Here is a 24,985-nt window from a genome sequence, read left to right on the forward strand (position 1 = left end):
TAGGTGCTTTTGTTATTTGCCCCAGGCTGGTCCATTGTGCATCGAATCAGCACCCACTGGATTCACTTTATAAAGTGGGCATTGGGACCAGTGTGTTAAACAGCTTGAATTCAGATAACAAGCTAGAAGGGCACCGTAATTACTTTAGGCTTAAATGCTATATCTGGAAATAATATATAAGCCTCTCTTTGCATCACATTATGCTATTCCGTTTGATGTAATGTTTATGAATGTTTATGTTTATGAATAACAAATTTTAGATTTTTGCTTACTTTATTTTTTATTAAATATTTTAAATGTACCTACAGAGGGCTGATTATGGCAGAATATTTTAAAGCAGCACTCTAATTTTCAGGTGCCTAGACAGCATCAATGATTGCTTTGCTTTGATTTAGATTTTCTCTTCAGACATCAATCACTGTCCAGGCTTTACTTTAGACAAAACTAATGTCAGACATCAACGCATAAGCTGCTGATATTTTGAAATACACATTCAGTCAAGTGTGTTTTTGTACAGTGTTTTATTTGTCCAAACCATTTTTTGTGTGTTACTATGTGATCTCCCATCCACTGGTGGTGCTCTTTCACTAAATCCATGCACACACTCTCATGTACTTGATTTACAGAAACAGCACTGTAAATTGTTGTGGGAGAATTGTGAAATTTTACAGCCTGACACTTTTAACCTTCAGTAGGTTAAAGATTTAAGAGCAGGCTTATGGCTAGGTGTTAGGGCAATGTGCAAGGATAATTATTAGGAATTCACATCCACATTGACAAAGGGACAAATACATTTTCTACACAGTGTACAAGTCATGAGAAGGATATTTTAAATAAATATGTACAAGCTCATGTTGAGATGAAGCTGAATACAGATGGGTGATCATTGGTCAATGCTCTCTCTGCTTTAATGGTATTGTCGTCCCTATATGGATTTTCATGTATATTTCCAGTGCTGTCTGCCAGCAAAGGCAATCAGTTAGTAGGTGTACAATTAACATAATCAGCAATTACGTTTAATTATTCAAGTCTAATGGTGGTTTATGGAGTGCAGATCTTGCCTTCTATTAATGACTGTGTTTTGAAGAGTGATTTTAACACACAAAGAGAAAGAATCCAGAAACTTGAGTTGGGTTTCAATGCAGTTTCAGGTTGAGGCTTGAAGTTCCCAGCAGTGATCCTAAAGATCAAGGAGAGTAGGAGAGTAGAGGGAGGACAAGATGGTCATGGGTTACAATAACTGTTAAAAAGAAATTGCAGTGACTAGAAGAGAGTATCAGAATTCTTGTAAAATCTGATAAAATGGGAGTAACTATGAGTTGAATTGTAGGTGGATTCTGGTTTGGCTACTTCTAGAAAGTCTAGATGAGCTTTCTCAAAGTCTTAAATTTGGATATTCTTATTATCAGTGAAAAAAAAAACTATATCCAAAAATGTAAAGAACATTTTAGTAAAGGAAATATAACTTAAATTAAAGTGTACATTAATGCAAACATATTGTATTAGATTAATTTGAATATCTGTATTTTTATTATGTTAAAAAATGAAAAAAATAAGTAGCAATTTGAAAACTATGAACATTTCAATTATATATTAGTCTTAATAAATGCCCCGAGGACAGATTTCCAACAGTATGTTAAAACTCCTTTTGGTGCTGAGGTGTCCATGGCCTCAAGGCAATAGATACAGTGGGTCAGGAAGAGGTGAACAAGAATGTAGCAGGAACCTATACCTACAGAAGAAACTGTGAAAGTATGCAAGTCCTTTGGATGGACAGAACCCCAATAAGATTTAATGCATTCCAGTGTTAAAAAAAAGTAGGATCCCGAAGGTCATCTAAAAAATGTAGACATAAGGAAGGGTCTGATGATGTCAGGTGAAAAAGATGAGCAATTGGTGCATCCCTAATTCGTAATGTATATGACATTGTTGGGGTGGCCCTCAATATATAAAACTGTGAGAAAAAAAGTCAAAGAAAGAAGATAAGGTGAAGGTGTTGTGGTCAAGCTTGGTTCAGTATAGAAAGCCCTGAAAGAAGATTGCTTCTAGCAAGATACTGCACAGATCTGAATAGCTGTAGGAGCCATGATATCTCCAAAGTGAAATGCCAGAGTGATGAAAGTTCAAGGAGAGAGAGGAGAGATAAGGCAGGAGGAGTAGAAGTTGATGGCACAGAAATCATTGAGAAGGCAAAAAAAAAAAAGAAAAAAAAAAAAAAAAGAAAAAAAAAAAAAAAGAAAAAAAAAAAAAAAACAATGGGCCATACCAGTGGAAGAGGATCCAATACAAGGCATTGAGAACAGGGGAATCTTGGCCTACTTGTTCAGTTGTAGGTGATGTGAATGAATAAACTGCTGAAGAGATGAAGGTAAGGAAGGAATATGGTAAAGAGAAATTATGATTATTTTTAACAGGGACCAGGCCCTTTTTGGACAGAAAGTGGTTTTAATTTGTAGATAAATACATTAGAGCATTCATTCATTGTCTGTAACCCTTATCCAGTTCAGGGATGCGGTGGGTCCGGAGCCTACCCGGAATCACTGGGCGCAAGGCAGGAATATACCCTTGAGGGGGCGCCAGATCATTTTGGGTGTGGTAGTTGCTTTTAAATCATTCCATTGTTATCACAAGTCAAAGAATCCTTTTAGTACTACATAAATCCTGCACCAGTGGTAGGAACTATAGTTGTGCCTACCTATAGGGTAGACAGTGGTGGTTATGGATGGGAACATATTTACATGCTAGTGGAAGAAATGGTAATAGACCTCAAGCTGATCCAGAGGCTAAGGAGGACAAGAGCTAGCTATCAAATGACATATCCTTAGACATACTGTTTTAAAAAAGAATGAACATGGACAGGCAATAGTAGCAAAGGCAAAAACATGCAGTTATTTGTTTTCCTCCTTTCTGCTGTGAATGTAGGTGTTTATTAGATAGATAGTTTCGTTAAAGTCACTTTGAAAAAGCTTCCCCAGGTTTTAATGTAGTTACTAGTGCAATATTCAGCCAGTTTTTACAATTAGTTTATGGAGCTAAACCAGCAGCACTGCAAATGAAGGAGCCCACTCCCCAGCACTCATTCCAGCTCATACACTGGCTATAGCAAAAAGATGATGATCCAGGTACGAGGCAGAGTATGACACAGATTTTCAGAAATAAAAAAGACAGGATTTGCATCGTAGCTCCTGGCCTCATGTAGTGAAATCCTGATATTTGTGTGATTTTGAACGAGCTCTAGCCTTGCCCATAAACATCATTTTAAGTGTTGTGAAGCACAAACGTGTTCTGTGCTATCTTCACAAACGCTCCAGGGAATCACAATGGGGAGCCACATTTCAAATATGAAAGCAGCGTAGATGGGAGTTGATTCGGTAAATGACTCAATCCACTTGGATATTGAGAAAATGTATAGGAAAATAACTGTGAGAGCAGGGAGGCAAAGTTTTGCTTGAGCCTTCTGTTTGTTTCATCATGAAAGAAACAGCCACGGCCCTGCAGACATCAGAAAACTCATCCATTTATCTGAGAGAGAGAGAGAGAGAGAGAGAGAGAGACAGGGAGGAATAGAGAGTGCGAGGGAGCAGATTTTTGGCATCTGGATATGGCAGACGCTCCATTTCCCAACCCCCACAACCCTCTGTTCAGCCCCACTGCATGGCTCTGGAGAGCTCTCCAGTCCTACTGGCCCTACCCCTGCAATGCACTGAATAATACATTTAAAGAGAAAGTCCCACACTATACACAGAAATACATAATGAATATTTTTAGAAATATGAAAAAAAAAAAAAAAAAAAATGTGTGTCAAAATAAGACAAGAGCTTGGGACTGCACTTTCAAACTCATTTGCATGTGACGTGAAGCCACATAAAAGTGATGTGAAATAAGAATGCACGAGTGATGTTTATTGCTCAGAAGCTGTTTAATTGAGATTCTCCTAAAATTCTTTAAGAGCAATAACACTGTACCCAAATGAGAGTTGAGATATTTGTTTCTAGAATGACAGCGATTCCACCTGCTTTCAATGTGAATTTTTATATCGTCACTGTCCAACAAAAACATGTATCTCTTTCTGTGGATTTTTTGTTTACTACATCATTGGAATCCTTCACATTGTGTGAGATGAACGGACCAATTTAAATGTTCCCAAAAAATAAATAAATAAATAAATAAATAAATCTGATGACATTGACCTTTACTGAAAGTTCAGATGTTTTTTTTTTCTTTTTCCTTTGCCTGTAAAGTTACTACATTGGGAAATACCTGTTTTTAATTGGACAGCTATGATATATTTAACTAAACATCAGTTTCCTGAATTTGTACAATGTGTACAAAGTATAGTTCAACCTTCAGGAATGTATTTCTTGTGCTTACTAAGCATGAAAAACCAGTCCTAACTCTAAATGCATCCCTGCACCAACCATAGGCCTAACTCTAATTCTAAGCTTAACTGTAAACTCTAAAAGGTTAGAAGCAACAGAATTTTCTTCTGTTTAACATTCTCCCAAAAATGTTTATAGCACTGTTTCCATAATTCTTCTTTGGGTGGATAACAAAAAATGTGAATCAATTTAGTTAAAACAGTGCCTCTGATGGACAGGAGCTTATATCTAATAATGTCTCATAACATACGAAGCTTAAAATAGCCAGGGTTCTCCTCTTTGTACTAATTTGTAGAGATCTCTACAGAGTCTCTACAAATTGTCTTACTGTGCTAGAAATTGTCAGGTTCCTATATTCACATCAGTTACTAACAAATAAGCATTATTATCTCAGAAAGTTTGAGCAGTGCGAGGTTTTACTGAAATGTCTACTAACACTAAAGAGGAGACACAGGTTAATTTCCTAAGCTCTTTTTCTCTGCAGGAATACCTGAACAGCAGGAGACTTAGGTAAAATCTCCATGATATTTCCAGCCGATCTCATTATTGTCTAGAAGAAACTACAGGGGTATTAAGGAGCTCTATTCCCTGAGTGTTCATACCTATGGGTTCATGTAAAAAGACAAGATGTGGGAGAGACAAGTGATCATAAGGTTTTGGTTATATTCAGCGTTAGGTTTCATTTTCATAAACCTGACTTTAAGAGAGATGTGTGAGAGTATGTGTGTATATGCTGCCTCCAGGCTAGATGAACTAAGCTCGCTCATTTTTGCAAAGTGAAATATTTTTAGCAAGTATTAGGTAACCGAGAAGAGCATTTGAATCTGAGTAAACACATTGCAGTGAAAGAAGTAGGATATTTGCTTAAAAAAAAATCCTACATTCAGCACAATAATGTTCTACATCCTCCATATGTTTATTTTCATCTCATCTGAGGCTCATTTATAACATTTGTGGATGTTTTGTGTCACTATTCACTTTATATGAACATTCTCCAACTTTTTTTTTCTCCTTAGAAGTAAACAGGCTGCTGGTGGTTACTGTGCCTTCACGTTTGATACATGTAAATTACCTGTATTCTAAATCCCTTGCTCTATATTGTGCCTCATTCTGAAAGCAGTCAATGCAAAAACACTTTTAATGTCTGTGGGAATAGGTGCTTAGACTTCATGATGGCAAAACATTTGTAGACATCTGCTTATCCACGTAAAAGAAAAAGTATGAAACAGAAAAAACTCACCCCATTGTACAATGACAAAACCCGTACCTTAAAACAAACAGCATGGAACCTAGAGTGGAAATGGCGATCAATCAAGCTGGAAGTGTTCCACTCCGCCTGGAGGGACAGCCTTATAGAGTATAGAAATACTCTCACTAAAGCTCGCTCAGCATATCTGGCCTCACTGATCTATAATAATAAAAATAATCCTAGTGTTTTCAAGAACTACAAAATATCAGGCAGGTACTGAACCACCGGCAGCTCTCACAAGTAAAGTCTTTATGGACTTTTTAATAAAATCAAGAATATTAGACAACAAACTCAGCCCACAGTATTAAATCCGACCTGGCTGTCATCTGATGTGGCTTATATAAAACATAACGTAATGGTAAAAGAAAGACTTGAAACTTTTTGCCCACTCCCACAGTTAAAACTAGAGAAGAGTATCACCTCCGCAAACTGTACAACTTGCACACTTGATGCAATTCCCACAAAATTACTCAAAGACGTTCTACCAGCTATTATCAATCCTCTTTTAACTATAGTAAACTCATCCCTTAGCCTGGACCATGTACCCAAAACTTTTAATGTAGCCGTTATTAAACCTATGACCAAGAAACCAAATCATGATGCTAGCATGTTGTCTAATTACAGACCTATTTCTAATCTACCATTTCTATCCAAGATCCAAGAAAAAGCTGTGGCTCAACAACTCAGTTCATATAAGAATAATATATATGAAAAATTCCAATATGGATTCATGCCACATCATAGCACTGAGATAGTTCTAGTCAAGATTACAAATGATTTTCTTGTTGCCTCATATCCCTGTTGGTGCTTCTTGACCTCAGTGCAACTTTTGATACTATAGACCACAATATTCTCCTAGAAAGGCTATAAAACATAACTGGAATCACAGGGACAGCCCTGTCGTGATTCAAATCTTACTTAACGGAACGTTATCAATTCGTAAAATTAAACAATTTATCGAGCTCCTGCTCCATGCTTCAGACCAGCTGCCTACACTCCAGCCATCACCTAATGCCTTGGAGCTGCCCGCCCTAGACTGAACTTTTCTTGGACTCGTTACTTTTATTACCAGTAGATTGACCAGAGGATGATAGGTCCCCCTTTGTGAGCCTTGGTTCCTCCCAAGGTTTCTTCCTCAGCTCTGAGGGAGTTTTTCCTTGCCACTGTCGCCCTTGGCTTGCTCACCTGGGGGATTTTTACACTCTTTAAATTTTTATATTTCATGTCAAAACCTTGTCTTATTGGAATTCTGTGAAGCTGCTTCATGATATCAGCTGTAAAAAGCAAAAATAAATTTGATAAATTTGATTCTGAAAAATAAATTTGATTTGATTATCCAAAACTTCTTCACAATATAGAGTATGCCCCACTGCAGACACAGCATATATATATATATATATATATATATATATATATATATATATATATATATATATATATATATATATATATATATATATATATGTATATAAACAAATTCATGTTTTCTGAAGTTTAGAATTAGGATCACTTTATTGGCCACTTTGTTTGCACACAGAGGAATTTGTTCTCTGCATTTAACCCAATCTGTGCAGTGAAACACACATTTACACACACACACAAAAGGGGGCAATGAGAACACATGCCCGGAGCGGTGTGCAGCCCCAGCCAAGGTGCGTGCCCTTGCTCAAGGGCACTTCAGTCATGACCTGCCTGCTCTGGGGATCGAACCACCAACCTTCCAGTTACAAGCCCAGTTCCCTAACCACCAGGCCATGGTGATGGATAGATTCACTCTTGAATTTTAGAGAGGGAATAAAATCTGGATATTTTGGGAACGAGTGTTAATTGGCAAATTTCAACATCCCGTTTGTTTTTGGTATCATATTTTTTCCACATTAGTACAGGGATGAAAAATGAAGTGGCTGCCAAATGTAAGGTGACATTATTATTAAACACGTTGCATGGTCATAGACACCTAAACAGGCCTATAATTACTGTCAATAATAGGGCAGTCACTTAACACCTAAACAGAGCCATAGCAATTGTGTTCTAATGGAGAAAAGTTCTTAAAAGCATTATGTTCAATGATTTTCTGAAGTGTTTTTTAGAGAGAGTAAGTTTACAGTTGTTAAATTTGGATATATAGTCTACATTAAAATAATGAGAAGTAAGAGCCAGGGCATGAAGCACTTTAGTTATTTGTAATTAGAATTGAATTACATTGGCTGGCTTGTGTGAGTCAGAGCAAAATAAACATAGTGAACAAGCCTAGAACATGGGGGCAAAAGGTAAAAACAAAATTTATTTTTTTATCTTAATAGTAACACACTCTGCTCTGCCTGGAAGGTTTTGTGAAAACTTAGTGGCATTCAGCATTGACAAGAGCATTAATGAGATGAGATGTCGGATGACTAGTTTTGGATCACAAATGCCAGTCTAACCCAAACGTACTGGATTGGACTCTATCGCTAAAGAAAACCCAGATCTTCTGCTCCACATTCCAGTACCTGGACATCATTTGGTATTGAGCATTGTGACTATGGGTACATGTGCATCTGTTCCAGAGTGTACAATTTATTTGTAATTTATTTATAGCAAAAATACATTTACATTACTATCTCTGCATCTTACTCATTGCAGTAAAACAAACAAACAAACAAACAATAAACCCACAAGTGTTAATTGAGACTGGGAGCTTACTCCACAGTGCCGTATGACTGCAGAATACAAGGAACAAGTTATATTGGTGCTTAAAATGAAATGTGAATAACATTTCATGTATTTCATATGCCTGGGTTGCTCAAATATTTGCATATATGAGTGCATATTCCCAGCTATGAATAGAGCCATAAACAATTCATCTGCAAATATAGCAAATGGCTTATCTGTGTTGTCTTGGATAAGTCATGTCATACTGTAAAATATGTATTTAAAATATTCTTACATTCTCACATACTTGTAAATTTATGCAAATAGATTTGTAAATTGATCAAATTGATCATTCATGTTGAACTCTTTCCCTTGGTCCTATTGGACATTTACAGTGTATAGAGCAGTTGATGGGTAGAAGCAATGTAGAAAATCAAAAAGGGGACACTGACTGTATTGTAGAAGAAATACTGTTACACATCTGTATTATGTGGTTTTGTAAGGCAGAGTATTGAACAGTCAACAGATTGGATATCTAATTCATCAGATGTAAAGGTATCTTTTTACGAGATGCTTTTGCTGGTAAAATATTTTAATCATTTGCATCAATATGAGGCAACCAGGACAAAAATTGCATTTAATTCTCCCATTATCTCCAGGGCATGGGATAATAGCCTATCAGAGGTGGCCTGTAATTATAACCCTCAATCTTTCATTTACCCAGAGCGTGTGGATAGAAAATGAAAGGCCTAAATGCCTTTCTGCTTAAAAACAGAAACACAAGTGTGACTGTTTTCAGAAGATAATGACCAAGTTTTTGCGGCCAATGTACAACACATAAAAGAGCTGATTAAATGACTGTTAATGTTTTATGAGTTTATTGTTGGCACTGTAAATGTAAAGTATTTAAATGGTTAATAATAATACTATAATAAATAATTGCAGAAAATATATCTTTTAAATATGTATATCTGATGAAGCTGTGATTTAACAAGATTGAAGGTTTAATATAGTGTTGCACTGACACTGATTCCGTATCGGCACTTAAACACAGTATCAGTATTGGCTACAGAGAGCACCAGTACCATAGGTGTGTTGGAAATTGCCCGTCGTACACATGGCACTTTTTGGGACACACCCCATGAAGCAGATATGGACGCTGTTGTGTGTTATGATGAATGTGTATTAATTTCTAATAAGACATTTGACTTTCTGGGATTTGACTTTAATACTCAGACTTTCAATTGGTCTTCAGAGACATCTCCAAGCCACACAAGCCTAGATCGGAATTTGAGATAACCCTGCCAACAAGCACTGGGCCCAAATTGGTGCCTAAAGGTCTGTATCAGTGAGTCATAAAAACTGACACTACAGGCAACTCCAAGGAACTTTTGCAGAATGCAGAATGCAGAGAGACACACAGGCTCACATGATATTCCACTTTGATTCCATGTCCTCTTACACATTTTAAAGACTGTTAAATCTAAAAGAGTCAAACATCCTGAAGTTCGTACATGGTAAACAAGTTGCATATGGGTACAACTGTGTAAAATTAATTTCAATCAAAACAGGTGGAATTAATTTACATATGTTTAAAATCACTTTTTTATATGTAGGAACCAAATTAGCCACATAATCTGTGTGTCATTTTGTTAAGAATGATGTAAAACATGGTTTTGTCTGAATGATATTACTTGGTGTTAACATATAATCTTTTATATTGCAAAAGTATGATTCAGAATTCTGGGAGTCATTCAACAGGGATCGTCTTTAAGTCTTTGTCTTGTCAAGTGTCATAAATTTTATGTGATGTCACTACCAAGATAAATCAGGATCAAGAGATCCTGAGGACAGGGCATAGTTATCTAAATGCAGCTAGATATGCTGTGACGGGTCTGAAACACAATTTTGAGGCAAAAGAGAAAAAAAAAAAGTTGTGTAGTGTAACCCCAGCATGCCAAAAACCACTGACTTCATTCAAGTTACTAAAGAAGTAAATGTTGTTCGTTCAAGCTTATTATATCCTATTAGCAATACAGAACACTGCTTTAAAAAAAATATAACCTGTCATTATAGCAATATAAATATCTGGACATACAGGCACTTATCTAGTAGTTAAGATAGAGTTGGTATCTATACTCGGTATTTGCAGATAATTAAACATGAAACATCGGTATTGGAAGGGAAAAAGTGGTATTGGTGCATCCCTGGTTTAATAACACAGCCTCACTATTTGGCAAAGGGGTCACTGTTGCCCTCTTTATTTATCCTCTGAGTTATAATTGCTTATGGATGCTTTGTAGAGTTTTCATGACCTCATTATTAATTAATATTAATTAATTAGTAATATATCACATACCACGAAACGCATAAGACCAAATTTATTATTTTTTAAATGAGAAAATAGATGACTTTTCCTTTTTTTAAATATATGAGTTGTAAGAAGACAAAAGCTAAACCGTCACATTCACAATTCAACTATTATTATTTGTTTTATAATCATTCATATACACTCCTTATGACCTGTGAATGTCCTTCATATCAGAACAAATATTGGATTAACAAGTATCCAAAACTTAGTGGATATATCGTATGATCATTTTAAATTCACAAGGATTGCAACTAATATTTTGGGTATGTTGTTATGGATAATGAATACATTATATGAATAGAAACAATACATATCTAGTTTACAGTCCTTATGTACAATATCTGACATCACTTCTTATGCCATGGGACATGTAGTGATTTTCTCCCAAGGTGAGGGTCATAAAACTTGAACATAAAGCTGTCTATCTTTTTTACACCATAAATCCTTTTCTGAAACAGCCACAGAGGGATGGGTTAATGAATTCCATGACAGAAGGAAAACATCTAAAGCATTTTTAGAGTCTGAAATGCATGTGTATGGAACTCAAGCTCAAGCAAACTCCATAACATTAGTCTGTGTCACTGTATTTATTCTAAACAGCTTTCTTCTAAAGCAATATTCTTTATAGAAATTAACAGAGCTTCTTGTTCAGAATACAGAGTACTGCACTGAAGTGGGTCACAGTATTGGAATGATCTTTACCTTTTCATCATTAGATGGTGTTCAGGAAATACAGGAGAAAAATATACATAAAGACTCTTCTACTTCCTTTGGGAAAATAATATGACAAATGAGGAAAACTGAAGAGGAATGGGTCTACTGCAAAAGACACTTGATCTCTGCTCATTTCTGTATAAATAGCAGGTCATATTAAACCTCTTGTTTCTGTTTGGTGCAATAATAAAAAAAGAGCCGGTCAGTGCACTGAGATATGGAGGGCGAGCTGGAGAAGAACAAAAATGGTGGTGGGGCGGGTGGGGGATGACCCTAAGGCCATCCAGCCATTTAGTGAATTTGTAGGCCAGTGTGATTTAAAGTCATTTATGCCCCAGAAGCCCTATAGTCTCTTAAAACCATCCGTGCCCTATATGCCCCTGCACTGTCTTAGATATTTTAAATCACAACTAAAATCATGCATGATGAATATAATGGTGAAGAGGAACCTTCAGTGAACCACACTAATGCACTGTGTTAATGCACATTTTAGTCATGCACGTGTTTTACCATGTATAGATCCTCTGGATTGCTTAGTACAACTGATGTTATCTCGGATCCGTTTGGCCCCTGTTAATAGAATGTGTACTGACAGAACCAGAGCTGTAACTCTGTAATTACTTCCCAAAAGAGTTACTTATGAACAGCCCATTTGACCCCTTAATGTGCCCCAAATTGCAAGTGTGCATCAGAGTTGAAGAAAAAGTTGGTAAGAAAAGATCATATGGAAGATACTGGCAATATTATAATTACAATATAACATGAACTGAGTATCTTCACTGATAATACAGACTATGTCTGATGAAGTGTATAGCCTTTACTACCCATGCGAAGAGGCTGAATTTATGTCCGCCATGCTCACCTGTCAAGTGGGAGTATAGCATGACCGCGTCTCCACTGACCTTTCTTTAGCTGCCTTGTGAGTCACAAACTGTCACGTTCAATATCGTAACTATATTTACCTTTTTTTTTTTTTGTCTTTTTTTTCCATAATCTAAGTTCAAATGGAACCAAGCACAGAGTGACTACTATCTTGCAGGTATTCTTTGTGCTATCAGATAATAAACCTCATTTCAGCTGAGGTTTGAAGGCTCCAGGTCAAGGGTGTAGATTTGCACTTGACCCACCGCTCTCCCCTTTTTATGCTCCATGATAAAACGATAAAGGACTGATATACTACAATTGCTATTCTTCATGCTTTTAAACTATTCTGAATAACAATTCATAATTTAATCATATAATGTTAAATTAATGTTAAACTAATGACTGATAAAAAAGTAGTGTAGGCTTCAGTTCACATCAGTCATAGTACAAATGGAACAGGTCTCATACATCGGCAAAAAAAAAAGTTGATAGAGCACTGCATAATCTCCACAAAACCAACAAAGTAACAATCACAGAAAAAAAAAAAAAAACACTCTCCAGATCCTCGCACAAAGCTAAAGTTTTCTCTTACATAGAGAGTTCCAGTTGGCAGTTTGTTGTGCAGTTAATTTCCAAACCATGTTATTCATAGCTACAGATGATTGTAGCCTACTGTATGCTATGCACCAAAGACTAGCATTGTCATTAATGCTCTTATGATGGACTCATTTACTTAACGAAATTGACTTTAAGTGACTTATACATTTCTTTGAAAAACAGCTCATTTTGTCCACCTTCTTCTTTTTTACTGCCATCCTCACTCATGTGTCACCCGTGTTGTGCCTGAATCTTGCACAGTACATCTCACATATGACTGGAAAGTTTTCCTTCCAGTTTTGATGCTGCTAACAAACAAACATAGCTACAGAGTCTCACGTGACAGCAGGTAAAGGCAGGGCCAATCAAAGTCTTGTTTGTTGGAGAGGGATCAAATTACTGGTGGGGAGAATTCAATAATCACTGGATATTGGTGGGGACACGTCACTTCCGTCCACGCTAATTCTATGCCCTTGCTCCAGGTTATTTAGAAAAGAAAACAGTGCTACATGGAGGAGACTGGAAGATCTAGAAAATATATTGTCCACAGCCCAGTGCTGAGACATGTATATCCTATAGAAGACATAAGGTCATGTACAGCTGCTTCAGTGCCTTCTATTTCATGTAAAGCAGTTCTGTGGAGATTATAAGCTGTGCATAAAATAGTAATCAGTCATTTTCGCCAGTGATTCTTGTGGTATGATACAGTAATTATACTGACACAAAGTGAGTGACCTGCATATATCATGATCTGATTTTTTATTATTTTTATTTTTTTTAAACAGCCCTTTTTCACATGTAAGACCCACATTATAAAGCATGATATAGTACATTCGGGGACTTGCTTTGGAGTCCCTGCACAGTGCAATTCAAATGAGATAATGAGTTGCACTGTATAGATATTATGTAATTAAATAAATTACCATAAATAGTGTAATTTACTTTTTAATATCAAAAAATAAAAATGTAGCTTATGATAGTGCACCTCAAACTGGCAGAATTCACTAATCCACAAAACGTTATACTTACACTTTCAAAAAATATATATAAAACAAATACATGGTATGTTGAATGTGTGTGTGTGAGTGTGTGTGTTGCCCTGTGAAGGACTGGTGCCCCCTCCAGGGTGTATTCCTGCCTTGCAACCAATGATTCCAGGTAGGCTCTGGACCCACCGCGACCCTGAACTGGGTAAGCGCTTACAGATAATGAATGAATGAATGAATGGTATGTTGTTTTTCACTCTCAGAAAAAAAAAAAAAAAGATATGAATGAGGTTAATTATTTTCACCAAAGGTACAAACAGTGTAATTGTACCTTAAAAAGTCGGTTTATAATCCAGTTGTGTTCCCTAAAGGTATATTATATTCTTTTACAATATTTGAAAACTTTCATTATAGAACTGTGCCAAATAAAATAAGTCCTGGAGATGAAATGGGGAGTATGAAATCAACACAGATCTATATTCTACAATTATTATAGGTATGCTTATGTTCCCTAACTAAAAATAGTACCACCATTAGTGTACCACCATAGTGACAGTCTGTTAAATGTCCAGAAAATGTAAATATTCTTTCAAATGTAGATGCATTATGTTCTGTTCTCCAGAAAGTAAGCTGAATATGTATAACAGAAGGGTTTTAAATAGAAAAACATAATAAAGATTGGGAGTTGGAATGGAATTTATGAATTTGAGAGTCCCACCATAGTGACAGCAAAAGAGACCACCACAGAAACATTTTTTTTTCCTTTAAGATTGTACAGTGTACAATAATGGAATAAGATTTCTTTCTGAGTAATTTTGGAGCATTCCTCATGAAATTCTGACACAAAGTCTAGCTTTTCTGCTGATATGACACATGAAAAATTAAAATATAGCAGAAATACACTCTTGCTATTATCTTGCCTTACAACAAATACACTGCTACAAAAAAAAAAAAAAAGACTCATATCATGCTGTCTTTGCCAAGCATGCAAGCTTCTGTCATATTTCCTCTGCCGCCCTCTCCCTCCCTCAAGTTTACACAAACTTCAGAGAGCAGTTAGCTAAACTCCCTGAAAATACAAAGAATCCCATAAGCCTTATTTACAGTGCTTGAGCTCCAAGTCTGGTCTAAAGCATCTCACCTGGCGTTTAAGCCCCTACCCTGAGATTCCTCTAATCCAGCCCACCTCCCTAAGAGCCTACAGTAACATGCAGAGCAGCATCCTCTCACCCAGCGGGACTCAGCAGACTCAGCCCTTAAGATGAGATTTAGCCAGTCAATATGAACTCAGCAGGACAGCCAACATCAGGCTTTACAGCACTATAGCTTCAAGCACCTCCAGTCCATCTACTTATAGCAATGTAGTGTAAACATCTTTTTCATCAGCACACTTCATTATAACCTTATAAACCTAAATACTTAATATACTCCAAACTCACCTGTAAACATAGACCAATACTTTAAGAAATCAATGTGGCAAATGGATCCAAATAAGGTCCTTTAGAACAGAAACAATACCGGTTTGCTAATAAACTCTTAGTCCTTTAAACAACCAATTTTGTAACTGGTGTGAATGAAAGTCTTGTTAAAATTTAAAGAACATCCACATATTATAAACAGTTAAAACGGATCAAAGAGTCTTTATAGAACTGTATGTTGCTGCCAAGAGGAGTGTTATTTTCTTTTTAAAGACTCGATAAATGAATATACAGCACTGTGTAAAAATTAATGTAGGAGAGCACCCATTAATTTCCAGTAAAAATGAGCAATTGTTCATCTTCCAGTATCACAAACAAAGGCAGAAAACATATATTTAAAAGGAAATTACACAAAAAGCCTTGACGGCCCCATTCTTTGTGATGAACTTTAAATTTTTCAGTATGCATGGATATTTTTCTTAGTTGTTGTGAGAACAAGCAAAGTTCTGTCTTATCATTTCTTTGCTTCCCACAACACTCAATTACTATTAATTCCCTGATTTTGGGGTCTGAACTTTGCAGCCAGTGCTTTGTTCTGAGAACACCAGCAGCTTTGTTACATACACCAAACTGCACTAAATAAATAAATACTATTGTTTTTTTCTTTTTATTATTGTTGCTCTTTATCTGAAATATCTATTTAGTTTCATATTTTAGTCCATATGTTGCTCTACATACTTTGAGGGTGACTAACACGAACAGTGCAGCAACAGATGAACTACAGTCCCTATTTTTACCTCTATAAATTGGTCCAACAACGCAGGTGGTCTAATAGATTGGCAGTGAGTGGGCACACTGCGTATAAACTCCAGCAGCACTGCTGGATCTGATCCATTCATACCAATGCAATACACAATATAATAAAATCCCCACCTCTAGGGGCAGCTGTGGCCTAATGCCTAGAGACGTGAGCTTGGGTTGGGATTGGAAGGTCGCCAGTTCAATCCCCATGACTGACAGGAAAAAATTGGGGTGGATGTGAAGGTGGGGGGTGAGAAAGAACGCTGCTATCCTCCTTCCTCAGTCTATGGAGGTGACCCTGAGTAAGGCACATAACCCACATTACTCCCTGGGTGCTGGGGAGTGTGTGTGTGAAAATGGAAAGTGTAGAAACAAGGAGGTTATTTTAATGCTTTGTATGATATTGTATATGACGTTTTTACAGAAATGTATATGAAACAAGGCTTTTTATTTATTTATTTATTTATTTGGGACATGAGCACTCAAACCTACATATTTTTAAACCTCTTTTAAGCCTCTGGTACCAAAACATACAACTGGATTTCATATTCTGTAAAAGCTTGGCTGGCAATGTCTGACTTTTTCCTCAACATCACTCTTTTTCCATTTAATATGGTTATGTGTTTGGTGCTACAGAATATAAGCTATGTAAAGCCTTGCAGTGTTCCTGCAGCTCTGCGAGCCCCCAGTACAGTTGCCATTTTAAGCTGAAAAAATTAGGTTTTGACTGGATGTCACAGCGAGTAAATTCTGATGTCTATTTTTCCTCGCTCAGCCTTAAGTTGATGGTATGGGAGGAATAAATAAAGCATGAAATTAAACATGAAAAAAGTATTACCTGCATTCAATGTCCAAGCCCCTGACTTGAGTGCGGTCATCCACGCATTCTGATGGCTTATAAGGACTGACTGTCCCAAGAAACCTGCCCATAAATCAAAAATGATTAAAAAGAACAGACCATCTCGCCAGACCATCTCATCCTGTTAAAATCATCTGCCATGCCACATGCTTCATCACCCTTTAGAAAAGCTGCTGATCTTTGATGTACTTGAAAATGGAGGAGAAAAAAAAATCATACCATACTCTGACATACCTGTGCTTTGAAAAAGAATTAATCTTTTTTAAAGAAACTGTGTCACTAATTTATATACAGCATTGTGTTATTTGAAAGGAGGTAGACTATATAACTTGATATCTAAATGTCACATATCATTAGACTCAGATACCTAAGCATTGAGTCAGTTGGGGAATTTCAGGTTCAGTCATAGCTCTCTGGGTGTGTAGGACGTCTCTTTTTACCCCTCCATTACACAGTGTGACTCTGGCTAATATAAGTATCTGTTTCAGTATTCTCCTCAAAGCAATTGAAGGTGTCCAATGACAATGCTTTAGAAGTAGTTCTAAAAGAAGTAATGAATTTAGGTCTCTTAGAAGATGCTTGGTAACACTGACTTTTTTAGAGAAGCAGCTGAATTGTCTAAAAATAACAGCTAATAGGAGAAATTTATGATAATGCATACATAATAATTGTCAGAATATGTCAGGACCAGCTCCATAAAGGAAAACCCAAAACAGAGTATTGTGAATTCTAGAGTTACTCAGCTGAGTTACCAAACTCACTAAATGCTAGACTTCAATACCAGCTAATATTACATTAAAATGTATGGCATTAGGCAGACGCTCTTTTTGGAAGAAACGTACAATTTTATCAAAAGTTACAGAAGCAGGCAAATGGAATGTTAGAAGTCTTGCCCAAAGACTAGTGCAGATTCATATAGTAACATACAAATAAATGTGATAAAGTATACGATCAAAAGAAACAAACATTCTAACAAACATGCAGATACATCCCGGATATGAGCGGAAACAAGCAAAGGCCTTGGAGTTCTTTCATCAGGTAAATCAAATGAAAATGTGGCATACTTCTGAAATAATAACTTCAAACCCATTCCATTTAAATATCCATTTAACTAATGCTAATGTCTTTCACTGGAACTGATGGAAGACGTCCACTTCATTCAAATAACACTTACATTTTCTTGCCATCAGATGAACTTAAGGCAGTTGGTGCCAAGAGTAATCAAGTTCTTATTCTTTGCAGCAAGAAAATTGCCACAGTACCAAGGAGACTGTGTGGATATGTGGCAAACTGAGTGGCTTTTACATTTTTCTCCCAATTATCTCTCAAAAGTTACTGCCATTGTACTAACCTTAATCTATTGCAATAGCCCAAAATCTGACTAAAACAGTCAAATTACTGACCTTAACCTCTTTAAAAATCTATTTTAAAACCCCTAAATCTTCCACACATATGAAATTTGAATTTCAGATCCTCAAAATATAAATGTCACTGACATATGAAACATTCCTACACCTTGCAGCAAAACATTTTCAAGATTACCTAACCATGCAGATATGTGGCCAATTGTCAGCAGTCATATTTTGCCTAATTATCTCTGCACTGTTAATCTTTGCCAATTCCCACCCTCTGTTTTTATCTTCCACACTGTGCCCTAGCAACCAATGCAGGACAAGAAAACCAATCGGATATTACCTCTGAGATATAGGCAGCTGGCCACTGGATCTTATTTTGAGCTGCTGCTTACACAACGTCTCGGACATAAGTTGGCAGGTGCCCATGATTGGCCAGCACAGCTGCAGATCAACAGGAGATAGGAACTAAGCCATCCTTTCCACCCAGAGCACAGCAGGGCCAACTGTGCTCTCCTGGACTCCAGGCCACAGATGGCTATGGCATCATTAGGATTCAAACTCGGTCCCGGCAATAGGACACAACCCTCTTAGCCAACTTCACCACTCGGGAGCCCTGACAGTGCTGCAGTCTAATGAGACTATACTTGCCTGAAGGCTAAGCCAGATAACTCCATGCTCACTGTAAGGTACACTAGTGGTAGGTACATAATATAGGATTGCTTCTCAGCGGCTGGGACTGGAAATCATATCAGGATTGCTGAGAAGACGAATGGTGCACAATATATATATATATATATATATATATATATATATATATATATATATATATATAGAGAGAGAGAGAGAGAGAGAGAGAGAGAGAGAGATTTTGATGGAACTCGCTGGTCTGCTGCAACAAAACTCCCACTCAGAAAGTTGATCTTTCAGCAGAACTATAATACAAAGCAAGAACTGGAAAACCTGTCAGAATACTAAGCTTAATCCATTCAAAATATGTAAGAGCAAATGACCAAATTGGTCACAGTTCTGACCATATTTATAGGAAATGGGAAATAATACAGACAGACAGACAGACAGACAGAAACCGACAGACAGACAGACAGACAGACAGATAGATAGATAGATAGATAGATAGATAGATAGATCAAAGCATCCAGTACTTTTTCTACATAGAAGTGTAAGATATATATATATATATAGGGTTATGTCTATTCAGTTGCCCGGAGTACAGTAGAGTCACAGGATTATTAGCCTATAGCATTTGATGAAAGACTAATTAAAGAAAAATTTTGAAGACCATATCTTACAGTTTAAATGTAATTTTAATGGTACAATTATCGAATATGAGTGGCGCAACAGATAGTGTCGTTGTCACACAGTTCCAGGGTTCTGGGGTTGGATGGTTCGAGTCCCACCTCGGGTGACTGTCTGTGAGGAGTGTGTTCTCCCCGTGTCCGCATGGGTTTTCTCCGGGTGCTCCGTTTTCCTCCCATGGTCCAAAAACACACATTGGTAGGTGGGTTTGGCGACTCAAAAGTATCCATAGGTGTTGATATGTGAGGTGTGAGTGAATGTGTGAGTGTGTATCGCGCTGAGAAGCACTGGTGCCCCCTCCATGGTGTTTCCCCACGTTCCGCCCAGTGATTCCGTGTAGGCTCTGGACCCACAGACAACAATAACTTAAAATCAATAAAACTTTAATATAAAATAACATCATCATCTATATAATAAACATTTTTAAACAATAACAGGTTTGTCATTATTTGCCATGTTCTGGAGTTATGCTGGACAACCACCTGTAGGCATGATGGTCTGTGCTTTTGTTTAGCAGCAGGGTGTGGGAAATTAAATACAGTGTAAAGGTATTTTAAAAATAATATTAATTTCCACTGAGACCCAGCGATTTTGACAACTGACAAGTGATTGGACACACTGTTGCTCATCTCCTTCAGCTGGGAGTAGTACATGGGGATGAGGAGAAAAGGCTGCTTCTGTCTGTCCTGGTAAAGGGCAGAGGCAGGGACCAACTCTTTTAGTCTCAATAGCTGCTGAAATGTTTGCCTGCATCGATTAAACGTTGGCTAAAAGAAGCGTGAAATGTAAACACTTACGTGTTGTGGAGATATGAATAAACTAATGTTAGCCTCTGGACACGGCTGATTTCCATCACTACTCACAGGCTACCCCCAATTTTCTTCCTGAAAATCTGGCATTCTGTCTCCTGTTTTGCTTCCTCTTTTTCATTTTTGTAACCAGATTTTTCTTTAAACAGCATCATCTTTTCCTTCCAACTCGCAGCAGCACACACTGCACCCACCTGCTCAGTTCACACCCGATGAGAGGGTGGACAGAACCATTTCATGCAATCATAGTGGAGAAACAAATGAGGTGCTATGGATGTTAAGTTTTTGTCAAAGAAGAAAATTAAAATTCTATTTTGTAATGCTTTAAATAAACTATAAGGGCGGCACAGTGGCGCAACAGGTAGTGTTGCTGTCACACTGCACCATGGTCCTGGGTTTGTGGAGTCGAGCCCTGCTCCAGGTGACTATCAGCGAGGAGTGTGGTGTTTTCTCCCCGTGTCTGTGTGGGTTTCCTTTGGGTGCTCCACTTTTCTCTAATGGTCAAAAACACACTTTGGTAGCTGTATTGGCTACTCAGCAGTGTCCATAGGTGTGAATGTGTGAGTGTGTGACACTCTGTAAAGGATTGACGTACCCTCCAGGGTGTGATTCTGGCTGGGCCCCGGACACATTGCAACCATGAATTGGATAAGCATTTACAGACAATGAATGAACAAATGAATAAACTATTATACAGTTGATGGCATTTTAATAGTTTAATAATCAATAAAAACGTTTTAATATATTTTAGGTCCCCTCTCACACACAGGCCCTTAGAATCATCCTAATTTTTTCCCCTATACGCGGCCACTGGTTATAAGACTTTCTCTAGTGAAGGGGAAGGAACAGTGTATGAGATAAATGTAGCCATTTTCCCCATTAATTTACATTAGTGCTGCACGCTGAAAACAGCCCCCAATATGGAACTATTACTAAATATGGAGATGAACCATGTGATTGCAACTCATGGATAAACTCTTGTGAGAGAACATTACACATGAAACAATCCTGCTCCTACATAGAGTCAGGCTTATGGTTATGGTCAGTTTTATGTTTAGTGTTAGGTAAGGAGTTAGGGGCAGGTTTATGGCTGATTTTTAACATTAGGTAGGCATTATAAATAATGTGTTTCCCAGGGGTCAATTCTTGGAGATCTTCTGTTTAATTATTATATGTTGCCTTGGGGTCAAATTCTACATAACAAACACACTTGTTACCATAGTTATGAGACTTGGCTTGCTCACCAGATGATCACAGTCCAATAGACTCATGTCAGTGTCTGGAGTACATAAATATGTGGATGAGCCAAAATTTCATACAAAAGAAAAAGGACAAAACAGAAATTGTAGTGTTTGGCACCAGAGAGAAGAGTGTTTGTATTAGTGGAAATCTCAATTCTCCAGCAGAAAAAACAAACCGGAGTCTGAAAAATTGGTGTTAAAATATATTCTGATCTTACTTTCACTAGCTATATCAAAGTTTAACATCATGGGCATATCATTTATAGCTTTTTTTCACATTTTTATATTGTTTTTCAGAAACCATCTTCCAGAACGCTTGAAGCTTATTTGTATTCCTAGTATCCAGAATTGTTTTGGCCTTTCTGTACTGTGCATAGTGCTGATCTTGGTGTAGATCATAGCACCATACCTTCACTCCTACACTCTGTAGTGCATTGTGCAAAATTTTGAAAAAAAAAAAAAAAAAAATTCACAATTTGTTTTTTGTTTTCTGGGGTGCTGCGATCTGATCACCGGAGTTCAGAGTCAGTATCTACAAAACTGTAAGATTTGAAAACATGGCTGACTCTCAGGCCTAGGTCTTCACATGGCTCAGTGAACAAATGTTTGGTGGACCCTTATCTGGCTCATTTCTGATGTTAATATATTGCCAGACTGAAATATATTTAGAGCTTTTTCACCCTGATTACAGTTACGTACTCATTCATTCATTCATTATCTGTAACCGCTTATCCAGTTCAGGGTCGCGGTGGACCTAGAGCCTACCTGGAATCACTGGGCACAAGGCAGGAATACACCCTGGAGGGGGCACCAGTCCTTCACAGGGCAACACACACACTCACACATTCACTCACACTCACACTTACGGACACTTTTGAGTCGCCAATTCACCTACCATTTACCAGTTATGTATTAATTAACATTATTTCAAAAAAAAAAAAAAAAACAATTAAAAAGTTATAGTATGTTGTTTAGGTTTAATATATTGTCATGTCAATTTTTAAATGATTAACTTTCATGATTGTTATAGTTATACGTTTAAACAGGGGACATTTCTTGGTTAAAGGATATGTAAAATATTAATTCTACAATTCACTGTCTGTAACTTCTTAACCAGCTCACTGGGTGCAAGGCGAGAACACACCCTGGAGAGAGCACCAGATCAGACACTCACACAGTCACTTGCACAGTAATACCTATGGACACTTTTGCGTAGCAAGTCCACTTACCAGCATATGTTTTTGGATAGTGGGAAGAAAAGACAGCACCAAGAGGAAACCCATGCCTCCAATTAGTGTTGACAACTGGGGATAGATTATACTCACTTACTCGTCCCTCAGGATCACTCAGTCCTTTGACACACCTCCAAGGTGTTGTTCATCAGGCCCTGTCTTCAAGCGCTTGAGGGAAACAAGAACAATTTTCCAGCATTACAGGACAGCTAAGTTCACCAGGTGCAAGGCAGGAACAAACCCTGGACTCACAAACTCAGGACCCTGGAGCTGTGTGACAGCTGTAATTATAACTGATTCCTCTACACATGTATAGCTGCATTTTTAAGACAACAACATACACTTGCAAAACAAGTGTTTTAACAGCATATTTCATGTTGAGGAAAAGTAGAAGCAGAGAGTGTCAATCGAGGTAAATTAAAGCAGATGTTTCTCTGCAATAATCCCCAGCAGAGACCTACTGGTAGAAGTCAGATATGAACACTTGAAATGAGCTTAATGTGAAAAACCTTTGCCATAGCTCTATAGGATTCCCTCTCTCTGCACTGCTAATTAACTGTGTAAACATCTACTTGACTCTCACACACACATACAAAAGTGTTGCAGATGTTTTGTTATATGCATGTTTATTTACTTTATTATTATTATTTTTTGTGAGTATTGGAACAACACAAAAAACTGAGAAAAAAGGGGAAATATATAATTTCATGCAAAACTCCAAAAATGACAAAATGACAAAATTATTGGCACCCTCAACTTAATATTTGGTTGCACACAATTTTGAAAAAAGAACTGAAATCAAATCGCTTCCTATAACCATTGACAAGCTTCTTACACCTCTCAACTGAAATTTTGGACTACTCTCCTTTTGCAGACTACACCAGGTCTATTATATTTGAAGAGTGCCTTCTCCCAACAATTTTAATATCTTTCGACAGGTGTTCAATGGGATTTAGATCCAGACTCATTGCTGGCCACTTCAACCATTTCTGGGTGCTTTTTGAAGTATGTTTGGGTCATTGTCCTACTGGACGGCCCATGACCTAGGATGCAAGCCCAGTCACTGGGGCCTGTACTGTGACCCAAAACCCATTGGTAATCTTCAGATTTCATGATGCCTTGCACACAGTCAAGGAACCCAGTGCGATCAAAACAACCCCAAAACATTTTTGAATCTCCACCATATTTGACTGTAGGTAGTATGTTCTTTTCCTTGTAGGCCTCATTCCATTTTCGGTAAACAGTAGAATGATGTACTTTACCAAAAAGACCACAAGACATTTTCCCAGAAGGATTTTGGCATACTGATGTATATTTTGGCAAACTGCAGTGTAGCTTTTTTATGTCTCTGTGTCAGTGGGGTTCACCTGGGTCTCCTGCCATAGCTTTTGGTTTCATTCAAATGTCGATGGATAGTTTGCGCTGACACTGATGCACCCTGAGCCTGCAGGACAGCTTGAACTTCTTTGGAACTTGATTGCGGCTGTTTATCCACCCTTTCAGATTATCCTGTGTTTCAACCTTTCCAACAAATTTCTCTTTTCCATCCATGTCCAGCGAGCACATATAGACCCCTACTGCCCTTTTGCCCTAGATGAGAAAATTGCCTTTTCTGCTGGAGCCCCTTTTTTTCTTCATTCATCAATATATAAAAAATAGAAATTACCTTCTCTGTCATCAATTCCCCACAAAAGTGTGTTTTGATATTTGTCGGGCACTGAGTTTTTGTGAGAATTCTGCCACAATCTGATCTGCAGCACGCACAAGCTCCCACCTTGCCCCTCCCTCCTCCTCCTCCGGTTAGCACTGGGCCAAACTGCTGCTACACACTTCTCCTCTGACCTGCAGCATCACACAGACAGGTAATGACAGTGTTTGTGCAATCCCTGAAGTTGTTTGCTGCAAAATTAACCACAACACTTAACAGTTCTCCTCTTTTTGTTGTCCATGCTTAGTGTGGCATACACAGACACACAGTGCAAAGATTGAGTCAAATTCTCTCCTTTTTATCTGGTTTATCTGTGATTATTTACCCACAATTTTCATAAGGTGCCTATAATTTTGTCTGACCCATTTTTGGAGTTTTGCGTGAAATTATATCAATTTTTATTTTTATTATATTTATTATATCAATTGTTTGTGTTGTTCCTACACACACAAAGGAA

At 37.4% G+C, this 24,985-nt stretch overlaps 1 long non-coding RNA gene across 1 annotated transcript in view; it reads right to left on the reverse strand.

Moving 5' to 3' along the window:
• Positions 1-1,080: 1,080 nt before the first annotated feature.
• The window catches only part of LOC136694081 (uncharacterized), a 72,195-nt gene continuing 48,290 nt past the window's right edge, over positions 1,081-24,985 (reverse strand). The window contains exons 2-3 of the long non-coding RNA XR_010802139.1: positions 22,918-22,988; positions 1,081-1,180 (exon numbers count right to left, since the gene is read on the reverse strand). This is a non-coding gene — a long non-coding RNA (uncharacterized lncRNA). The remainder of the gene's footprint in view (positions 1,181-22,917; positions 22,989-24,985) is intronic.

The sequence above is a fragment of the Hoplias malabaricus genome, chromosome 4, assembly GCF_029633855.1.
Source record: "Hoplias malabaricus isolate fHopMal1 chromosome 4, fHopMal1.hap1, whole genome shotgun sequence".
NCBI classification, from domain to species: Eukaryota; Metazoa; Chordata; class Actinopteri; order Characiformes; family Erythrinidae; genus Hoplias; species Hoplias malabaricus.